This window comes from Macrobrachium rosenbergii, chromosome 12, assembly GCF_040412425.1.
Source record: "Macrobrachium rosenbergii isolate ZJJX-2024 chromosome 12, ASM4041242v1, whole genome shotgun sequence".
NCBI classification, from domain to species: Eukaryota; Metazoa; Arthropoda; class Malacostraca; order Decapoda; family Palaemonidae; genus Macrobrachium; species Macrobrachium rosenbergii.
This window is the reverse complement of record NC_089752.1, coordinates 43,063,284-43,087,306: the sequence shown is the minus strand read 5'-3', so window position 1 is coordinate 43,087,306 and position 24,023 is coordinate 43,063,284.

Here is a 24,023-nt window from a genome sequence, read left to right as displayed (position 1 = left end):
TCGGGCATCATCAACAACCTCGATTGACAACGTTTTCAGTCAGCCTCTTCACTCCAAAGCATGTTGTTACTCGATGGCTGAAATACAGAAGCTCGTTCTCGTGTCACAAAGCCTCGAAAGACTTTCCCTTCCATTTCATAATATAAATATAGCTCTGAAGTTCCTATCTGTTGTTTTATGGATGAAGGTATCAGAAAGGATATTATAACATGAGAAGCGTCAACTATTGAGAGTTAGAGAGAGGACTCCTTAAACACCACAATTCTTTTATTCATTTGTAATTTTCATACAACAGTGAAAGTAAACATGGCTCATTGAAATCATTCCAATAGCTGTTACATCAACCACACAGCCAAATATTCATTAGAATCTAAACCTAATTATTAACAAATCTATCCATTAATGTCTTCATAAATGGTTGAAAATTAGTCAAATATTTTTTCAATTAAACAAACAGTTTCCAGCACCTGTTCTACAGAACTTGAATACCATACTACACACACCCAGTAAAATTGCACACAATTTCTAAAACAGAGCAAAAAAATTTGAATTTGTTATAACTATAATTACTTGCCAAGCTGCAACAGGCACAGATATTTTATTATAGCATTTTCTCAATTAAAACTGAAAAAAAAAAGATTATAAAACCCTTATAAGTCTAACTCCAGATGACGCAACTAATTACCGATGTGTTGAAAGACATGGGAGTAAAAGAACACCTTTCCTGGAAAACCATTTTCAACTTGAACCACGAGGAGCATCCTCACTTTTGAACTACAACACATAAAAGTTCTTCTGCAAGAACCAATAGTCGACAGAAGGTAGAACAGTATACTGAGAAATTCTAGGAAGCTCCTATTAAATGCGAAAGCTGGTATTTTAAAACTTTTCCTTTGGTAAAAAGTATGATTCTACCAGTATACTTTCCATACTAAGTCACGGCATCGTACGCAAGCATTATCGAAATTCCAAAAGTTTTGCGTCTTTATTATATACAAGAGTGTTATTAGGATTTCATATAGATTTAACATTAACATTTCTAGATTCGCATGAAACAAATGCACTTCTTTAAGTTCAAATTCCACCCCACTTAAACTATGCAGAAGTTATGAATCGAGTTATGTTATTCTCTCGTTAAGGTGATACACAATATTTGTTATATATATTCCACATAGCAGTACCAAATTGAATCATGAGTTATGTTATTCTCCCGTTCAGGTAAGCACAATATTTATGGCATAAGTGCTCGACAAACTAATTCTGTAACTAATTGTCTATCACAAATTCAGTCATTCAGAATATTTTGCAGAACAATAGCTTAATGGAATGATGATAAAATCGTCCATATTACCATTCTAGTCCTTCAAAATACCACGCCTAGTCGATGATTAATGTTTAATTTGTCAATGAAACAGATAAATGATTTTACTCTATCACAAAATCATTTCTGTTACAAACGTTTTCATAATTGGCCAAAAAAAAAAAAAATGAAATTACATTTGCTTCAAGGTATTGCTCAATAATAAAAGCAACATTTGAATCAGGGGACTTGAGGGAATTTCCCATTCATATTAAGTAAACGAACTTTATATTCACATGAATTTCTAAACTGGAGTTGATGGTTCAGAGAATTTCCAAGAAAGGATCATTATCACTTCTGTTCTGTTGCATTTGCCGTTTTTAGGGAAACATCAGTCAAGGATATACAGTGATATTGTCCTTAACGCAAATTCTTTGACAAGTAAGCCATGAAAGTTTTAACCTGAAGCAGGTAATTCCCATTATGCAAAGTGCAATGCCCACATCACTAAATCTCATCTTATCCTGTCACACTCCTTAATCCGAGATTGAATGGCAAATTCAATAGCCCCTGGAAATACTCAATCTCCAAGACATTATGTGCCATTCCAAGATGTCCACCTCGTCAGTGGCGTTTATGCATTATAAAACTAGAAATAAATTTAAAGTAAATAAGAGATTAAAATACCATGGCAGCATTAGCCTAAACGATCTTCACGACAGTAGTGTTGATAACGATTTTAAAGGGGATGTGAAATATTTGTGTACATAAGCAATCAGCATGGATTTTTTTGCATCAGTGGACCACCTCCGTTATTTAATATGCACGCTGACCTTATCTTGAAATTGTTACGATCAAGGTAAATCAAAGCTTTCTTTATGGGAAGTCCAAGCCAAACTGGCGCAATACCGTATTCCCTCTTCACCGCGAAATCACTAGGAGTATCGATTCCCTCACAGTAATGAGCAGATTCTGACAGATTCAGCACACCTAATTACAGCAGCTCAGGTGTTGAAAATGACATAAAAAGAAAGGGACACTATATTAAACCAGAAATGGTTGCTCACATACAGCAAACTGCTGAACAGTAATATTTTTGTCAAATATCTGTACTCACGATTTAAGGACATGCAACCAAGCACAAACCTGATAAACGGGTCAGTGTAAGAAAACAAATATCATATCGGCTGAATCTAAAAACTGCATTTCAAAATGGGTAATTCTGAGTTGTGAGAAGCCATATATAGTAAATGACAGATGAAAAGAAGGCTAAATAAACCATGGCATAGAACACCTTGAAGAAGAAAAACCCACCGAGACGATGTATCCTATCAATAATAAAAATTTACAAAATTCCATATGAATATCTGATTTTAGCAGATGCAAGGTGAAAAAGAAATGTGAACATTGAGGAGTGACGAAAACAATAATTTCAAAATTGGTAAAATAAAAAAAAACTCATGTATACCCACATTCTTCACCCTGCAGTCACCAACACAAACAATGTCTAACACAACACTGAGGCCTACAGTAGCCAAAAACCTAATAAGCATATCATTTTACGAAACAGAAAATGCTCTTCATACTCCTAAGCTGCCCCAAATTATTATAATACACGCCGTTTTATTAGTGTGATTGCTTGAACTTTGATAAGTGTGATTGCTTGAACTTTGATAAGTGTGACTGCTTGAACTTTGATAAGCATTATTGTTGGCAAAAATCGAGTCGAGTATTGAGTGATCCTGAATCTAGTCTACTCCTCGATTCTTACACCAGACGAAAAGGCAACTAACAGTATAGAAGATTTCAATCTATGAAAAAGTGAAGAATTGCAGCCAATATTAAAAATGATATTGGCGCTTTAGTTCTAAAACGTTAAAACCATCAATAACAAAGTAAGCTGCGCGGTTTCTTCAGCTGCCGATGGTTCTACATGCAGCCATACAGCGTATAATCAAATTACAAAAATAGATCTATTGTACGGTGGTCCTGAGTATAATATATGAGCCGCGGCCCATGAAACTTTAACCAGGGCCCGGTGGTGGCCTTTCCCATATCGTTGCCAGACGCACGATTACGGCTAAATTCAACATTAAATTAAATAAAAACTACTAAGGCTAGCGAGCTGCAATTTGGTATGTTTGATGATTGGAGGGTGGATGATAAGTTACCAATTTGCAGCCCTCTAGCCTCAGTAGTTTTTAAGACAGAAAACATGAAAAGAGTACAGGACGGACAGACAAAGCAGGCATAATAGTCTTCTTTTACAGAAAACTACAACTGAGTTGGTTATGATTAGGAAAAACAAAAGGTGAATCTAGAAATCATTTGAAAAACTGAATGAAAAGCTGCAAGATAGGCTAGATGCCAATAAAATAAAATAAAAAATGGACCAGGCCGGAGTTGTAAAGAAATATCTAGAAAAAACTGAAAATCATAAAACTTCAAAAATATTCAGAGAGCTTTTTAAAAGTACGAAAACAATAAAAGCTAAAAAGGGTTGCGCGAACGAAGAGTCTACATACCTCTATTATTCATGCTTTCATAAAGAAAAAGCAATGAAACCTGTAATAAAATTGAAGAAAATGTGAGCTCATAATTTTGATATTTCATCTCACCATTTTTTTTATATAAGGCAGACTGAAACCTGAAATGTGTTGAGTTTGCAATATGAACAACATTAAAATCTCAACTGACTCAGCGTAGATCTACCACACATATTTTAAGATGAAATTTAAGTACATAATGCTCAGTTTGGTGCCCGCGTGCACTTGTACGTGTCTGTGTTTGTTTGTTTGTTTGAGAGAGAGAGAGAGAGAGAGGGTGGGGAGTGTGTGTGTGTGTGTGTGTGTGTGTGTGTGTGTGTGTGAGAGAGAGAGAGAGAGAGAGAGAGAGAGAGTCATTTGAAGTTGCAGAATACGTAATGAACAATAGCAGATTCAATTCAGCAATTCTCTGGCTAACCTGTCGTATATATTATAGCATATCTACATACTGAATTTAAGATAAACTGACAAAAGCGGTAATTTAGGAAGGTGATATATTTAAATGAATAGAACTGCTGTTTCACTACAATTCATTTATTTTTTATTAAGTATAAAGAACAGATTGGCTAACAACACCATTAGAGAAGGTAATTTTCGCACAACAGCTAACTAGTCACCAACAAAAACACGAAAACAAACGTAAAGGAACGATATCTAATAACGCTGTACACAATTTGATCGAGACAGATGACAAGAGATAAAGCAATAGCAACAGAGCTGTTAAAATATAAATTACTTGAATGAAATTGTAAGTGGTAAATTAATCTCTCTCTCTCTCTCTCTCTCTCTCTCTCTCTCTCTCTCTCTCTCTCTCTCACACACACATACACACACACACACACACACACACACACACTGCCAAATTCAAAGGAAATTCTCGACGAGCCCAAAACCGGAAAAACTGTTATTTTACTTATGTCAGCCCAACAGGACATGTAAAGGGAAATCATACAGGCTGAGTCGTAGACAACTAAATTCAAAGTGACCAAGAGGTGTGTGTGTCCATTTATCGCTAAGAGATCGATTCAGAACATTGAAACTCTGCCTCTAGACACTCCCATCAGCGTGGCAAGACAGTCGAAAATTATCAAAAGGAATGTATTTAGAGATTAAAGATAAGTGATCACCATAAAGTTCTGAGCAGATGTCAAAGACAATTTTCTCTTTGTCAGTGACCCCAGATAGGGATAATGACAATGGAAACACGCGTGACCAGGGTATGAGAAATTGCACCCAATATCACGAAACAAAACAGGTCAGCGCAAAAAACAAATACGGCAAATGAATAATAACATATAATAATCCGGGGGTCTTAAGGTAAGACAATTTACGTTTCCGCTCACACCCAAGGAAGGCCCAACGCGAAACCTAGAGATCAGAGGTGGAAAGTGGGGTTTCAAAGTTTGACCTCTCTAGACGCCCCAACAGTGCCACAATTGCATTTAATGTGAAGTGCATCGCCATAGATGTTAAGCAGTAGTGAATGAATAAGGCTGAGCATAAGTGGCAATTAGCTAGCCACGACGAAATCTCCACTGGGCAGAGAACTGCCACTACCTTACATTATAGCATTTTGCAGTGCTAGACGATATTTTTTTGTTAACTACGTTTTGTGTTTACCATGCAGTTGATGTTATCCATTGCTCTATTTTCAAATGATTTGCTGTATACGTGAAAAAAAGGTATTCACATTAAATTTGACTGTGCGCCGATATGAAACTGAACAACTGAAATGAAAAAAGCGGGGGTATGAATATCTGTGACAGCAACTTCAATTAGTTGCTGTGACAGAACTTCAACCGATAGCGGCTGACAACAACTTCAGAACATAACCTACTCTTAGGGGACGGTTTAATATTTCAAGCTACTGTAGTTAAATAAAAGAATGAAACTAAGATACTGTAAGAATATGCATAATAATCAGTTATTACTGACCTAGCATATAAAAGTACACACCTTCAATATCTTTAAGGGCTTATGGACTCTTTTAATAACAAATGGAATAAGACAAAATAACCTTAAGGAAGAACAGAAAAACGTTGGGACACACAGGCAAGCCAGAAGACTTTCAAGCAATATAGAACCATTTAATGAATCGGTCTTTGCGTCATAGATTCATTGATAAAGAAATTCAGCAGAAAATAAAGACAGAGAGAGAGAGAGAGGGGGGGGGGACGCAATTTCGTACATTACGTCATTCCATCGAGCCAAATTTATTAAGCTATAAATTATATTTCCCAGAAAACTGAAATTTTCGATCCGAAAATTCATAACCGAAAATGATGTATATTAGCTGAGATGACCGGACATTTATCACAAGGGTATTCCAACTGTAAAGGAAAAGCCAAACCCACAAAATGCTTACAGATCAATCATTCAAAATACTCTGAACTGGAAAAGGCTGCGTCAGATTAAAATTTATCACCTGGACCAAAAGACATATTGCACACATAAAAAGAGCAACAGACTCAGCGTGACAATTAAAGACATCATTACCATCAAATGGTCATAAAAATATATATGAAATCATACATACATAATACATGCATATATACTTAATAGATATATGTATGTATGTATGTATGTATGTATGTATGTATGTATGTATGTATGTATGTATATATATATATATATATATATATATATATATATATATATATATATATATATATATATATCTGGTGTGTGTATTTGTTTATTCGACTACACATGAGTGAAGGACAACATTGGTTTCCGGGTTCGATTTTACGGAATCTATACAAAGTTTTTACGAAAAAGCATAAGGTTTCAACTTTTCAGAGATGTTCTTTTTACAATATAATGTTCTATAAATGGCATGGAATATTGTAACTTATCACGGAGAAGTAAATCGAGGCGATTCTCACCCAAAATACCCTGGGACACAGAGCGTTACTGAAGAGCAATGATGAGGAAAATCACGGAGGAGTAAATCCAGAGGCGATTCTCACAAAATATACCTGAGACACAGAGCGTTACTGAAGAGCAATGATGAGGGAAAATCAGAAGCAATTCTGTTAACAAAACATTAAGCTATGCCGATTAGAAACACGCAACTGAAATCAAAGACGAATAACCAAAAATACACAAAAAAAAAGCAATATAAAATAATGATGTGTAAAAAGAACAATGACAAATAACTTCGAAAACAATCTGAGTTTCTGTACAGCGTATAATCAAGGCACCGAAAATAGATCTACCTTTCGGTGGTCTCGGTATAATGCTGTATGAGCCGCGGCCCATGAAACTTAACCACGGCCAGGTGGTGGCCTGTCCTATATCGTTGCCAGACGTACGATTATTGCTAACCTTAACCTTAATTACAATACAAACTACTGAGGCTAGAGGGCTGCAATCTGGTATGTTTGATAATTGGAGGGTGGATGATCAACATAGCAATTTGCAGCCCTCTAGCCTTAGTAATTTTTAAGATCTTAGGGCGGACAGAAAAAAGTGCGGACGGACAGACAAAGCCGGCACAATAGTTTTCTTTTAAGAAAACTAAAGGACGCCCGAGGCAAAACATATCAGGATAAAAAAATAAATAAAAAAAAAATTAAAGAGGACCCAAGAGGAGAGCATTGCATCTATTACGGAGCTTCAGCGCCTCCACTCAGCGGGAGGGATCGAGACCAGGGATAAATGAAAAACAAAAGAAATGGCAATGGTAATTTTGCAGAAAAGATTGAGAATGTTTAATTGAAAAAATTAACGCGAATACACACACGAATGACATATTATAATATTTTTATTGGTTTCTTTATTGCATTAGACCTATACCAACATATCTCAGGATAAGACAGAATATTCAGAAGAGAGAGGGTGTAACAAAACAAGGGTAAAATCGCAATTGGGTGAGAACTGCCAAGGGCAGCATATGGACCCAGAACAAGCCAACAGCATCAAAACGCACCGTTCAGAGCAACTTAAATAAAACAGTGACAAACGTGGTACGAAAACTGAATTATACGGTTGCCCAATTCTATTTTAATTAAAAAAAAAGAAAAAAGAGAGAAAATCGGACCACTAAATCGCCAAACGAATTGTCCAGATCAAGACAGAGAAGGGCTTCTTTCACAATTCTTTAATCAAGCAGCGTGAACACATTATATAAATTCATTGACGAGCTTGTCATGGTTACACTGCCAGTTTCGCTTGCATATAATGCCAATCTTGAGCACGTTCATCGGTGCAATGATTCAAATTGTATCACTGTAATAGTAATTGGTGTAACTTTAGATGCACAGCATGTACGAACCAATTCAACATGATCAACATTCAGTCGTTATGCCTCTTGGTATTGATGTGAGCATTATTTGTATGGCAAAAACGCATCCGAATGGAGACAACCATAATTTTTCAATGTGCAGACAAAAATATTTCATTTATCAGCAGAGGTAAATCAATGGGGAATGAACTCTATGGAGGAACAATATCTGCCTCCGACTGTTGAATACCTGGTTGCTGAGACACTTGAGCAAATCAAACTCATTCACGAAAGGACACTTCATACTGACACTCTCCGGGTTCGTCGTAACCACCCTCCAATAAGATTAACTTGAGATAAGCTGCTTATACGCAAAGAGGTCCTAATATTTCGAGTTGCTTTTCTACCAGCGGAGAGAGAGAGAGAGAGAGAGAGAGAGAGAGAGAGAGAGAGAGAGAGAGAGAGAGAGAAATTATAGGTATTTACTTTAAAGAAAGTGAGAAAGATAATTTAATGTGAAATATGAAAAGTTAAGTACAAATGCCAGCAAAAACTCCCAACGAATATGAACACATACATTTTCCACACAACAATCACGACTGCTCTGCTAAGTCTAAGAAACGGGTGATCTTTGCACCTGCTCTCCTTTTGTATTATTATTATTATTATTATTATTATTATTATGTGTATAATCCGTATCTATTTCTTTAATGATACAGGATGAAAACCATAAGGAAGAACTGCTATCATATACAACCTTTCTTTCGTATTTCATCGTTTTTATGTATTTCTTGTTTTTTTTTTTTGATAAATTTTTGTCCATTTTCATTAAGTTTTTATATTTTGTTCTTTCGTTGTTACTTAAGGGCTGTAATTTACTTTCGTTACCAATATTCACGCCAAATTGTAAATGATCGTCAAACAAAGGCGTGAAGAAGCAAGAAAGGTGCGCAACAGTTTGAGACGGAACTTGGGAGTGAAGTATGGATAGGAAATGGAAATGAAAGAAAGAAAAAAAGGAATACGTAAATTTGAACTGTCTGCATAGTATACAGTAAGCGACAAACAAAAGACCTGACAGAAAAACGTCTGATTTAGGACATCCTGATGCTCATCAGGGTACTTATCTATATGAGATCCTTCATGTCATTCCATAATGCTTTCTAACATTTATCTACAGAAGAAACAACTTTGTTAAAATAAATGAATGGTCTTTTCAAATAGAAAGAAAAACTAAAATTCTGATTCCAAGTGGAAGGACGAAGGTTGGGAAACAAAAGGAAGACAAAGGTCTGAGAAACAACCTGACAGAGAGGATATAAAATCATAGAGAAAAAAAGTAGGACAAATAAACACAAAATTTGGAAATTTTTGTACAACAATAAAAAAAGTAGTCATAAACAATAAGCGTAGGATGACATGTTTCCGTAAAGGTAACACACACAAACATGCACTCGCTCGCCTTTGTAAATGAAGGTCTATCAGCCAAATTAAAATGAAGTTAATGAACATATTCTGAAATTTCTGTTACGCTCTCTCTTCCCCTCTCATGAATGAATGATGGTTGGGCCATTTCCGAAATGGCGCTCGTAAAATACGAACGAAAAGGTTCTTTTAATGCCGAATGCTCCCGCTGCCAGAAACTGAAAGGTGACCCAAATATCGGCTTATGCTAGTTTAGAAATTTTTCTTATTAAAAAAAAATATTACACAAATACTAACTAAAATAACCTATAAAATGCAGATTTTATAACATGACAATAATACACAGTAGTTTATCATAAACAAGAAGCAGGGGTTAAGAATAAAACGCCACTAAGAATTATTTCAATTTAACATTCAGAAGACACAACCTTACTACTTGGGAGAATAAAAAGATTACTGTTAAGCAAACCGGTTTCCGTTCAAGTGACAAAACATGAGACAGGCCTGCTCCCCAATGCAATGAGGAGGCCGAAGCGGAATTTCGAGCATGAGAGGGGAACCTCTATAATTCAGCCTAACCTGAACATGCATCCGTGATATACGACAGCTTTTCCTTTTTATTTTTTTCTTTCTAACCAATCTAAATTCATGTTTGCCACTTCAAACAAAACTTTCCTATCTGATCAGGCGCTCCGTGAAGCTCAGATTACAGAAGTAACATGAGGGGGTTTCTTTCTTTTCTAAAATTTGGCATCAACTGAATCTTTACACTTTGGCCTTTATTTTAATCCCAATGTGCTTGAACCTCTACCTCTCAATGTTTCTTTCGTAACTCCATAATTGGTAGGGAGGATAAACAAACAACTTCAAAGAAGAATTAGATCCTGGGTACAAACTGTTCGGCAGGAATTTATCTCGACCGTAAGAGCTGAGAAGTTTACAGGGTAAGTATCTCATACCCAGGAAGGAAAAAGTTCCTCAAAATACCAGATCACGAATCTACTTCAACTCTGAAGGGAGTCGAAAAGGATTTTGGATGGATGATATACGCATGTTTAGCAGCATCCAAGATTCAAACAGACTCCTCAAAGTGTGCTTGAGTTTTAGGAACAGGAAAAAGGAAATCTGAAGGAGCAAGATCAGGACTATAAGGAGGATGTGGAAGGTTCCACCTAAATTTCCGTAGGACTTCTCTTGCAACCCTTGATAGATGTGCTGGAGCGTTATCATGATGGAACAAATTCTGCAGTGGCTTTCCTCGACGTTTTTAGCCAATGCAGTCTTGTCTTCAGTTTTTGCAGAAACACCTTGTAATGAATTCCTGGTGGTGTTTTTTGTCCTTCAAGGAAATGTTAAAATCACTCCTTTGGAGTCCCAAAACACTGTTGCCATAACCTTCTGGAGCAGATCGCCACTTTGAACTTCACTGGGTGCAGCTGAGCCTCTTGGTAACCATTGCTTTGATTGAATTTTACTTTCTGGGTCATATTGATGGATCAAGTTTCATCTCAGTATTAATCCGGTCAAAAACTCTGATTCATTTGATTCAATCTTCGTTAAAACTGCAAGAAAGTTCAGCTCTTTGATGCAGTTGGTCTTCGCGCAACGCTTTTGGGACCCAACATTGCTGAAAGTTTATCAAACCAAGGTTACTACATTTAAAATTGAAAATGCGGAACCATGGGAGATCCCAGTTTCATTAGCTATCATATCGATAGTAATCCGACGATCTTCATCCACTAGATTCTGCAAAGCCACAATTCTTTCATTTTTGCAGTCGATGCTCTTCCCTCTCTTTGGGTTGTCTTTGAGGTCCTCCACGACCATCCTTAAATCAAGCTTTATTGTCATAAACAACTGATTTAGATGGAGAAGAATCTCCATAAAATTGTTGCAAAGCTTCAATAATTTTTTCCTGGTTTCCAATCAATGTTAGGGTGAACTTGATGTTTAGCTCTCATCTCAAAATTTTATTTTCCATGGGTTCAAGAAGTTACTTTTCTGGAAGCAGAAGTTAACACACCACGGTAGCAAGAGAGGATGTTGAAATGTTTCGATCTATATGGATCACTACATCACAGATAATTGTTTACCAAGTATTGTGTTTTTCATTCCTAATATTAAATACATCATTCAACAATTTTCCTGGAACTTTTGACTTACCCTCTGTATATAATGTGTGTGTGTGTGTGTGTGTGTGTGTTACAGTCAACCGCAATCAGTGCAGCGTAATGACTGAAATTTCAGTCATCACGCGTAATGCACTTGAGGACATTTGATCCCCAGGAGCTAGTAAACACGGTAAATACATTTGACCCCCAGGGACTAGTACTAAACCGAAACAATTGTGGTGACTCACTGTTTCGCCGTGTTCGCTGCAACTCCTGAGGATCAATGTCCACTAAAATGCATTCTGCGTGATGACTGAAATTTCAGTCGTGCGGCGTAATGACTGATTACGCATGTTGACTGTAACATATATATACTGTATATAAATATATACTGTACTAAATATTACAACAAAAATTATTTGCCATGCCTGAGAAAGTGCTTGTTATGGGTTTTGACTGAGAGCGCGGGTTGAGTGTTTGATAAGAAAAGGTTCCTTAATAATTTTGATAGGAAATCGGGTAGACATAAGTAGTAGCTCCGCGGCGGGGATTTCCTTCTAACTTAACTTTTCCTACAGTTTTTTTGTTATTAATTATGGATTTACCTTCAATTTTTGTTGCACGATTGTAATTAACCTGTAATTAACCACAGGCTTTCCAAATAAACAAGCTAGGGACTATTAGGAAGGTGGGGTTATGGGTTGCAGTACATACCACTGGGACAGGTTCTGTTGGATCGGTTGGTATTGTTCTCGGCTAGCACCTTGCTGGGCCTGCATTCGATTCTCCGACTGGCCAATGAAGAGTTATAGAAATTTATTTCTGGTGATAGAAATTCATTTCTTGTTATAATGTGGTTCGGATTCCACAATAAGCTATAGGTCTCGTTGCTAGGTAAGCAATTGCTTCTTAGCCACAAAAAATAAATCTAGTCCTTCGGGCCAGGCCTAGGAGAGCTGTTAATCAGCTCAGTGGTCTGGTTAAACTAGTATCATAACACACCAGAACAGGGTGATTTCCTTCCCTGCTTGTACTACCCTACAATTTAAGGGACCTCTAGGGAAAGCACGTTATGGGTGGGGTAGACCATGGGTAATGAGAAAATACCCAAATTTTAATGTTTACGGCACTACAGAGATGAAAACCCCCCAAACAAACATAGAAACAACAAGACGACCAGGTGAGCCACTACAAAGACAAACCCTTTCATTACTACTGCTGTTCCAAACATTGTCGCGCACGCGCATTTTCATAGGGGAGCTTTTGGTTCACAGCCCGCCTCCTTACTGAGGAAACAGGAGGCTTGGGGGTCTGGACCCTAAAAATACTTATCCAACCAATCACGTTATGCCATTAACTCTGCGTTGAGGAAAAACCTCTTAATTCTTTGTACTGCAGACCAAACAGATGGTTACAAACGGGGAGAAACATTGGGGGGTTTCACACTCAAAGTTGCTAACATTCCTTTCTGTTTACATTTTCATAACCTGTTTTCCTCCTGCTCCAGCGGTCTTAATTCCTAACTCTCGGTGTGCCATGTGCGTTAATGCGTTCCTCAAACGTGACGTTTGTATATACATTATGCCACGACATTGCAGTTCAAACAGACTTAGGTGTTGCTGCACCGTACACGAAGATTGAGGGAAAGGGGGATTTCAACCAGGGACAGAGAAGAGTCTCCTGGCACTGGAGGGGTTGTGGGGGTTTTTGTATGTGATCTTCGCAAGTTACAGCTTCCCTTTCCAACCTTGGGTCCGTCTGTTTGCACTGGAACGGTTCACATCCAGCCCGGCAAGTGCAAGAAATTGTTAACGCGCTTTACCTACGAATGAAAATAACATCCTTTATATATAATTCTCCCAAACTAAAATTTATCACAACAGAGAATAAAATACATGTAAATGTTTGAGGATTTTCTCTAAGTTTCAATTTTAGAAGCCACTTTGACATTTGAGGTCATTCCATCCGCCAGAATACAGTACTAAATATGGCAAATCTGTTCCTTTGAGGCTAGTACTAAACATGGCAAAAGTGTAAGAATTGTGTTACATGAAAAAAATATTCTCTAAACATAATTTTCACAAACTGATATTTACCACAACAAAAAGCAAAATACATGTAAATGATTGAGGATTCTTTCTAAGTTTCAACTTTGCGAAATAAACTTAGTGATATTTGAAGAGATATTTGATCCCCCAGGGACCAGTACTTAACACGGTGAAATACATTCGACCCCCAGGGGCTAGTACTAAACACGGCGAAAATGTACATGAATCATTGTTCAGGTTAGTACTAGAGTTTGGACCAGAAACGATCATAATCCCTGCAAAGCCTTTTCCTTAAACTGCTGTAATTTTTAACAACTCTTACAACTTTCTGACACTTCAAGCATTAAAACCTCCCTTCCTGTTACCGTCACGAAACTTTCCTCGCTCCCTGGAATGTTCCTTGCACAAACCCCTTTCCCCCTCTTCCCATTGTTGTCATTACCCCCCAACAACCCACCTTCTCTAAACCCACCACAGCCCTTATCTGTGACCCAGGCCTACATCTTGAATCATTCACTTACTGCGCGTTCCAGTTCAGTACAATGGCTGAATCCTTGCCAACCGCATCGTGTTCATCTGAGCCTGTAACCCGGCACATCCTTCCCGTGACCTGCATTACCTGTTATGGCAGTTACTGTGACTTTTGTGTGTTCTACTACAGGAATTACGAGCGTTTAATTAAACTCTGCCAGGATCACGACTTTCTGAAATCACAGTGCTACAGGCACTTAAGGGTCAACTGCTCCCTCAACTTCGTCGACCCAGAAACTGGTGCCCACACCAACACCACTGAGAGGAGGTGGCATGAACTGAGGGCCAGCACCCCGAGATTCGGCAAGAGGAAATACAATTTTGTAGGCTACCTATCGTAGCCCACTTTAAAATCCACTTCCAGGACCACAACACCAGGTTCCATGCATTTTTAAAGGCAGCTGCTGATCTTTACCCATCAAGTCTCTAAGGTAAGGCCTTTTCACCTTGTCCGTTTCTAAGTTAGCCGAGTGTTTATATTTTTTTTTTTTTACAGTTTACTTCTTAGGCATCTCTAGTACATCTCACACCTGTTTTGCAGAAACTGGTTTCTGCACAGGGTTGCTGGTAAAGAAGGTGAAGTTTAATTTTTGTGGGCCACATGTTCTTTATCCCCCTGGCCATTTCCTGGCAGTGTTGCGTTCCTCTCCCCCCCAACTTTTGTTGCTACCCACTCTTGTTCCCAACGCGTTCTGCGTTTGCGCATTCCTCCTCCCACCCCTACTTACGCCACTCCTCACTTTCCCCTGCTGTTGGGGGACGTGAGGAACTTTCTCCCTCCCTGCCCCTGGTTACCTTCCCCCCTTTCAGCCACTCCTTCCCAGTGACGGATGGTTCCCTGGCGTTTTCCTCCTCCAAGGGACGCTTCGACAACGTAAACATGTTCACCACTCCGTTTCTGTGTTCTTCCCCACCCAAAACCCCGAATTCCCACAGTCCCCCTTTACTGTTGAGTAGAGTTAATGGGGTGAAATAACAGTTGGCCTGTAAACAAACTCACCTCCATTGTCAACCCAGTCTAAGTATATAGAAAAACCAGTTTCCAAGGTAAAACAGACACGGAGCTGTGCCAGAAATACCAAGTAAAACAATGCATGGCCGCCATAGAAGTAAAACCATGATGACTTAATTATGTAAGAGGATGTATGATATTATATATATATATATATCAATCTTAAGTTTGGCATGAAATTCGTTGCGCTCACTCAAGCTTCAGTAATGAAGCTTCAGCATGAGTCAGTGTATGCAGACAAGTCAGAGACTAATCTTAGGTAAGGACGGAGAAACGAGATAAGTCTGGTTAAAGTACAGATTAAAACTGAGAGTGGGAACAATGATGTGAATGGTGTGCGGACTCACTGTTGTTTGCCATGTTAATGAAGAGAATCTTCGGAGATTGCCGGAAAACAATTCGTTTACAACATATTTATTGCTGATATCTGTAAACGTTAGCAATAACTAATGTCTAACACACGTTATGTGTTATAGATAACGTGAAACCTGGGATTTCACGAAATCCCTAGGGAATGTGTGAAATGAACAATTTGCTTAGGAACATTTGATCGCCGAGGGCTAGTACTAAACACGGCGAAACAGTGATTCATCTACACTGTTTTGCCATGTTTATTACTAGCCCCTGGGGGGGAGGGGTGTCAAATGTGTTTAGGTGTGTTTAGTACTAGCCCCTGGGGGATCAAATACACTTAAGGACATTTGATACCCCAGGCATAGTGTAGATGAATCACTGTTTCGCCGTGTTTAGTACTAGCCCTCGGGGATCAAATGTTCCTAAGCGAATTGGTCATTTCACATATTCAGAGGATTCGTCAAAAATCCCCTAGTTTATTGCCTGCTGTATACTATATATTTCTATATGACAGTAACAAAAGAAGAAAATAAGTCAAATCATGCCGAAAATTATTCACGGAATTTTCATAAAAAAACTAACTATTTGTTTGAAAACAAAATTTTTACAATATCGCGTAAAAGAACGCGACCGTAGTTTACAAGCCATCCGCTTAGGAATCCTGAAGAATCCTCTCTCTCTCTCTCTCTCTCTCTCTCTCTCTCTCTCTCTCTCTCTCTCACAGCAGCTTTTAAGGGGAAGGACACGGCAGCATCTGCTTAGAACGCTTTGCCGACATAATTAAGAGACTGACAGAAGATTCCTCTGTCAGTCTCTTAATTATACCATACGTTCGCAGTTAACTGCTCCTGCATTCAAGAGGCGGGAGAAAAGCGATGATCAAGTTGTTCGCCCGGCATTGTTTCAACTTTCCCCCATATGAGAGAGAGAGAGAGAGAGAGAGAGAGAGAGAGAGAGAGAGAGAGAGAGAGAGAGAGAGAGAAACTAAAATACAGTGACCTAGATAAATGAATAAAAACCCACTTTGTTTACAAGTGGACGTTTCTTCCACGGAATGAAGCCACTGACCCGTATCTCATTCCTAATTCCTACCTCGATTCAAGCTGAAGTCATTGACGAGATTTTCCACCTAAGATAATATCAGAGATATCAAGCCCACTATTACATTTACAGTAAGGTTCCAGGCCAGTGTGTGTCCTGGGCAATGCGTCCCGATCATTGGCGACCCAGAGCATCTGCTTACCGCATTTTTGAGCCTCGGTCATTTGGTTCCACTATATGTAACTATTACTGGTTAACAAAGCCAATGCAATGTATAAACCCAGACTAATATCGATAAATCAGTTAATAACTGTGATAGAGGTGCCTCCGTTGCTACGTTACTAGTTGATTGCTGAAGTAGTTCTGGCGTACTGTATTCTGGTACGCTGCGATGGAATGTACCTTATCGCTTTATTCCCTGCATAAACATAGAAATATGCCAGAATATCAGATCTTCAACTTTTTAGAACAACTGAACTATTAACTTCTAAATATTTCGATTATTCTTGCATCTATTGCTCCATACGTATACAGTTTTAGGCACTCATGTTGTATGAAAGCCAATTCAACTAATTTGTTGCTATTTTGTAGAATCAGATATTACTGTGGTTCGAAAATCTTAAATTCTGGTTGTTAACTTATACCATGATGACCGACTGGCGTCCTTTTAGAGGATCGACCCAAAGTTCCTTAAGTTCCTCGTTCTTTGTTTAGACGGGCATGGTAATGCCAATTCTGGCGATGTTAATTTGATAACTCATTCAATCATTTACGTTGTCATCATCATCTTCAGTTCTACTACCTAGGGCAAAATGACTGGACCTGGATAACCCAGACAGCCCGTGCGAAAACCATTTGAACAGGGCCATCTAGAAAGACAATGAAACAAATGTGCAACAGAATAAACATCAAATGACCGCCAAATTTCAGTTGATACATTGGAAAAATGTCAGTCCAATCACGCAACGTGTTGTCCAAGGCATCACATTTCAGTGAAAACGGCTACAGAAACATCATGAACAAAATCGTGAAGGTATTTGGACGGTGTTATAACTTCAATAACTGTCTCTATTATATAACAGACATTTTCGATCTAGTTCGTTTTTCCATGGATTTAAAAGTATACCTCTATACCAGCCTCTATTGCTGTTTCAGCAATTTGTGTGTGTATATGTGTGTGTATATATATATATATATATATATACCTATATATATATATATATATATATATATATATATATATATATATATATATATATATATATATCTTTGCATTATAATCCTTTCACAAAGCAATACTCAACTGATTCTACTTAACCGTTCAGCATATATCATCAGTTCGTTCAATAATCAGCTGTCATTGACTTCATCCAAACATTATTTAGCTTAACGCCCAGAACTTTAAATTATATACCGTTATCTTGCGTTTTGGATAGATGTCATAGAAAACAATAGAAATAATACAACTAAAGACCGTATATAATAAAGGATAATAATTTTGCCTAAGAAAAACCCCAGCAGCAAGTGAACTCGATGTTCTACTTAATCGACGCACAAGAAAGCATTAAAGGAATGAGAGAGAGAGAGAGAGAGAGAGAGAGAGAGAGAGAGAGAGAGAGAGAGAGAGTCCCAAATAATAATGATAGTACCATATGTATTGTACACCATTCAGCACAGCCTACGATCGTGCACCGAATTTTTGCATTATTATTATTATTATTATTATTATTATTATTATTATTATTATTATTATTATTATTATTATTATTATTATTATTATTATTAATTGTTGCTGTTATTCGAAATGGACAGAACGTTATATGATAAATCTGAATAACTACTTTCAAAGAGGTTATATGGAATGAACAACTCGCGTATGAAAAGAGAATGTATTAAATAGCTCATCTATTGTTGTTATTTTTGTAACATTAATACTACCATACACACATGGATTTTAGCGTGTGCCTCACGATTGCAAGGTGTTAAACTGGCGGATAAGAATACTGAATCAGATAATGTAAATGATATAAGTTTGATTATTGGGGCTGATTATTATAATGCATTTGTGTATCGGCACAATATAACGCCACCTTAATGTATATAAAGCCCATTTTTCTGCAACATGATATCTTCTCAGAAGATCCATTTATATTATCCTTTCTACTGACGTAAGTATTAGACTTCTGAAAGTGTTCTTTACTGTTAGAATGATACAAGGACATCCCATGGAAAGGATAAACGGCATATGAAAATACAATCACAGAATACTTGTTTACAACGGTCACTGTTATATTCATGCTCTAACTGTTCAACTGTGGATGGACTCCTTTGCCACTTTCTCACAATGTGCCATTCACCTGTCTTGCTCCCTCGTTTCTAGATATCAAGGCTCTTCCTTGCTATCTACTCTGTAAGCTTTCGTCTCCTCCTTCTCCTCCTTCCTGACTATTTCGATTACATTTTCCCCTTTCCACCATCCTGCCACTCGTTTTCCCTTTTTTAAAATGAACAAACCGTTTCAAAACTATCTGATCCACCCTTTCACCCACGCTTACTTTTTCATCCAAATATCGCCACGTTTCCCAGCGACCCTTCCACTACTTCAAAAGCCACACAGAGTACCCAAACAATTCCTCTAATTAGATTCCACCTTTTAACTTCAATATATTCACATTCAAAATTTAAATCTCACTTTATAAATGATAACTCAACGATCCCTTCAGACATTACCGCCCCTCTTGCTTTCCACAGATACTCCAAGTCTCATCCTGATCTTTCCCCGATTCATCTAATTCTGTGGCTTATCCTTTCTGCCATCCGGCCATCATTTGTCATATCTAATCCCCTTCCTCTGACTTTCCTTATCTTTCAGTTCATAAGATGAACCGACAGCCATAAAAACGCACCACACCTTGTCTCACACCCACTTTTACATCAAATCAGTCTCTCCTGTCTACATGTTCTAGCACACTGCTCTCGCCTGTCAACCCTTCTGTCGTCTCTTACTTCTTCAATAAGGATCCTACCACAGACCTTTCCAGGTATACTAGGTAATATTATGTCCCTATAACTCTTGCAGTTTTCAGTCACCTTTATGTTGACACAATGAAACACTTCTCCTCGCACATTACTTCGGAACCTTTCCATCATCAAAGCATATACTAACCAACTCTTACGTTCTGTAATGGTGTTTTATCTTTCTGCTTTCTCAGTTCTTTGGTGGAGTCGATGTACTTGGTAATTACCCAGCACACCATCGCCCCACCCGTCTCCCTCGCCCCCATCTCACGCACCTCTTTGCCTCATTTCTCAATTTTCTTCCTCCAGACCATGCCGCTATTCTTGTTCTTCCTTTCTTCTTTTTCACTTCCATCCTCACACGTTCCCCATCTCTTCTCCGAACATGAGTCACTTATATACCATGCACGGAGAATTACGGAAAAAATAAAAAATATGTCCGTAAAATGAAGTACTGAAGTACAAAAAGGGTTGAGCACTTCTAACTTGAGACAGAATGAATAGGTACAAATGGAGTGTACAATTAGAGAACAATGGGCACATCTGTTAACAATATCGCTCGATTTTTTCATTTGTTTCATCAGATTCGCTAACCGATGTCTTTCTCCCCAAGCTATTCAGTCTCAGTCAGATTACAATTTAAATGCATTTCCTGTAATACACGTAACTGGCGTCCCCCTTCTTATATTGGAATAATTTTACTGTATTTCGTACATTTTGGTGTATAACTGGGCCAAACCTTAAGCATTTATTCACGATTTTTATATCATGCTTGATAATTATTTGTCTCGAAGAACATTTTTAGTTCGTCCGTTATTCGGCGCTTGTGTATTAATCCATTTAGTAAACCATACAAACACTTCTTTCAGTTTTCTTCTGAAGATGGAAAGAGAAACCTACCAGATTCCTGCGTATAACTTGTTTTACTTGTGGTCCCACATATTACTTGAATCTCGAGTACTTTCAGGTCCTAACTGTGACCCTCTTTCAAGAGATGTGAAGGTGGTCAGGCTGGTTCAAGGCCCAGCAATCTTCTGGAACTACTTCTCCCTGTGCTGTCATTATTTACAAGTAAGCAAGTTATACACAGGAATCTTGTGGGTTTCTCTTTCCAAATCCATTTAGTCTTAAGGATTTCTTTCAGTTCCTTCAGGAAAATGGTGCTTTGGATTACATCGATGGCATGGTATGCAGTAATAATTATTTCTTAATTAAATGTAATTAACATCTAATGGTTCATATGTTAACGACTTTAATTCCTTATCAGTGAGTATCCTGATGCGCTTGTTTAGCTTTATTTATTTATTTGTTTCGTCAAACTAGCATTTTCAAGCGACTACTGACTTACAATCTTTACTTACAACCTCGCTATTTCCTCTGTGTAGAGAAAATACAATGGGACCTTGATACCCAAGTAGTGATTGGTCGAGAGACTGGAAGCTGAACCATTTAGGATCGAAGCTTTGGGTACAAAGCGCATGTATATGACGCCGTGAGCGCGCAAATAAAATTCTTTACGTCACAATGCCAGTGTGTTTGTGTTCTTTTCAATTGTGAATGCAATTTAATAAAATCTTACACGTAAGGCACGTAAGATTTTACGGTAATGTATATAATGGCCATTTCCCCAGAGGAGCCGTATTACTTTACTACTGACGAGCCTTTGTTCCTTGTTGTCAGAATAACATAAGGTCGTTCCACTAAAAGGGTAAATGGCAGATGAAAATACATTTTGTTAACTATATACTAGACTAGATAACAGTTCATAACTATTTTTAACATTCTATTTTTTACACTGTTTTGAATGTCAGGCTTTAGAAGGACCCCTGTTCCATCCCGCCGCTAAAAAAATGCACGTGAAGTTATTTCATTGTTACTAACACTGTGATAAATCTCAAATATAAGAACTAATTATCAACTTGTTCACTTGGAAATGTTATTTATATAGGTAAGACTATTGCTCTCTCTCTCTCTCTCTCTCTCTCTCTCTCTCTCTCTCTCTCCTTTTTGCCTCCTAGGGTCGGGTGTCTTTTTAACATATTTCATTGGGTGCGTTTTCATATCTGAACACGTCAATATATTCCAGATACTTGTGAGGATTTAATTTTATTTTTCGCCAGTGATGCCGTTAAATCAGTTGAGGTTCTAACAGCTAATGCATACTCTTACATGTTTTTCCTATTACAATTAAATGGTCTGGTTAGAATCAAATGAATAAAGGCTGCTGGTAGAAAGTAAGCTCCGTGCAATGACTACAGCAATACAAATTCCATTCTTTGTATAACCAATACATACACACGCCCTCACACCCATAAACGAAACACTAAGCCTACTTATTTCTCCTATCCAGCAAATCTCGCTCTTGTCACGGTTGCTTTCTTGACAGTCGGTACCCAAAGATGGGTAATTATTTCGTCATGGCAATTAGCCGCTGTACTCAGGTCGTTGAGCATTGATATTCAGAAGGTGAGCCTATCCTATTTCACCGTCATTAATAAACAGTAATAATGTAATACTCTATCATGTATATCAAATTGCAGTTACAATATGCCTACCCAAGCTACTTCGTGAATAACTTTGCGGAAAAGATGGCCTATTGAGCACTAAATACCTCAAACAATAAATTATGAAGAAAAACGAATGGCTTATCCAAACACTTAACATGTGATAACAATAATAATAAAAAACTTAACACTTACGATATTAGTTTGCTTCATTAGTTCCCAACGATTAGCCAAGGCTACTGTATAATGTAGCCTGGATCTACACAACCTTCCATTCCTTCACAGTGCTTTAGCTGTCACTGTTTACATAAAGAGTTATTCAATGCATTTTCTATATCGTCAGATATAGAAAGGACGCAAACATGGCAATACAGTTCGTATGCAAAGGACATGCTCGCAACACTGTACTGGAAACTCGGATTTACTAGTGACACTGGCGTAAACAACACAAAATGGTGTTACTGGGAATTTTTTAGAGGAACCACTGTTTTTTGCGTAATGGAAAGCATTTAAAGAAAACGGTATTCAGAGCTCTTAAGGCTAACATTGCAGTTTTTGTTTTTGGCATGGTGCCGTCAATATTACCTTTGTGATACCTAGGTTAGAGACAATTAGTTTGAATGTTGTAAAATAGATAAATAAAAAAGTAAAATAAATAAAATGAAATCAGCGTTACATTTATACACCTAGCTCTAGGTTTTTACATGATAAAGTCCACATGTGACAGAAGCATTAAGATTTCTTTATTAACAGAATTGAATAGAATATAGAATTTAGGCCAAAGGCCAAGAGCTGGGACCTATGAGGAGCTGAAACGGAAATTGACAGTAAAAAGGTTTGAAAAGTGTAACGAGGAAAACCTCGCAGATGCACTATGAATCAACTGTTAGGAGAGGGTGGAAAGTCAGATGGAAGAAGGAGAATACGAAAGGAGGTACATTAAAGGGAACGAAAGGGTTGCCGCTAGGGGCCTTGGAAAGGCACGCTGCAAAGAACCTTAAGTAATGCATACAGTGCACCGGATGGGGTGCACTGACGGCACTACCCCTCTACGGGATATATGCTATATATGACCTGTTTTTACGTAAAACAAATGAGAGGCGTGGATATATTTACCAAAACTAGGAAAAAGGTCGTATAACGAGTTACGTATCGTAACTGATCATGCGATCTCTCTGTACCAAAAGACGAAGGTCGGTGGCTCCGTGGCTCATTTGAGACGATAGACCAGCATGAGGAAAGAGCCGTACACGCAAGAGTATATCAGTATACGAAAAAATACACTCCATAACAATTTACATAAATCATGTCTGACAGAGAAAACCAGGATAAATCCGAAAGTTGATAAAAAAAATATGTAAGTTGTATTAGCAACTCTCTCTCTCTCCTTAGCGAATGATTTATTATTTTTTCTTACACACATTCATAAAATAGTTCGTAATAAAAACACCATGCACGGAAACAAATATATGTACATATACGGAAACACAGAGCGAACGTATTTCATTTCTCAGTAATCAGGTTTTTTTTTAAGCTGTACTGTTAAGTTTACTTTTCTGGTCATTGCACAGAGGTTTAATAAACTGAAAAACATCACGTGTATGCCTTATTGGCTAGATATAATAGAAAAATGTTACATTTTGGCAATTGCCTTGTTGCTGGCACAATAAATGTTATTCTTGACTTTTATCTTTGCTGTTGTTGCTGTTCACGCTTTCAAGCTCCCCCTCTTAGGACCACAATCCCTGTAAACTGCTCCTTCTAAAGCCGTAGCTGTTTCTTAGCGGCTACTTCGGAGGCCACTGGTTCCTTGGTGTCCCATTACTGTTATCTTTCCCCTGGCAGTTCTATTTGGGTCATCGCTCCCTTGACACTCTCTGTGGGCATTGACCTCTTCCCTTCCCCAAT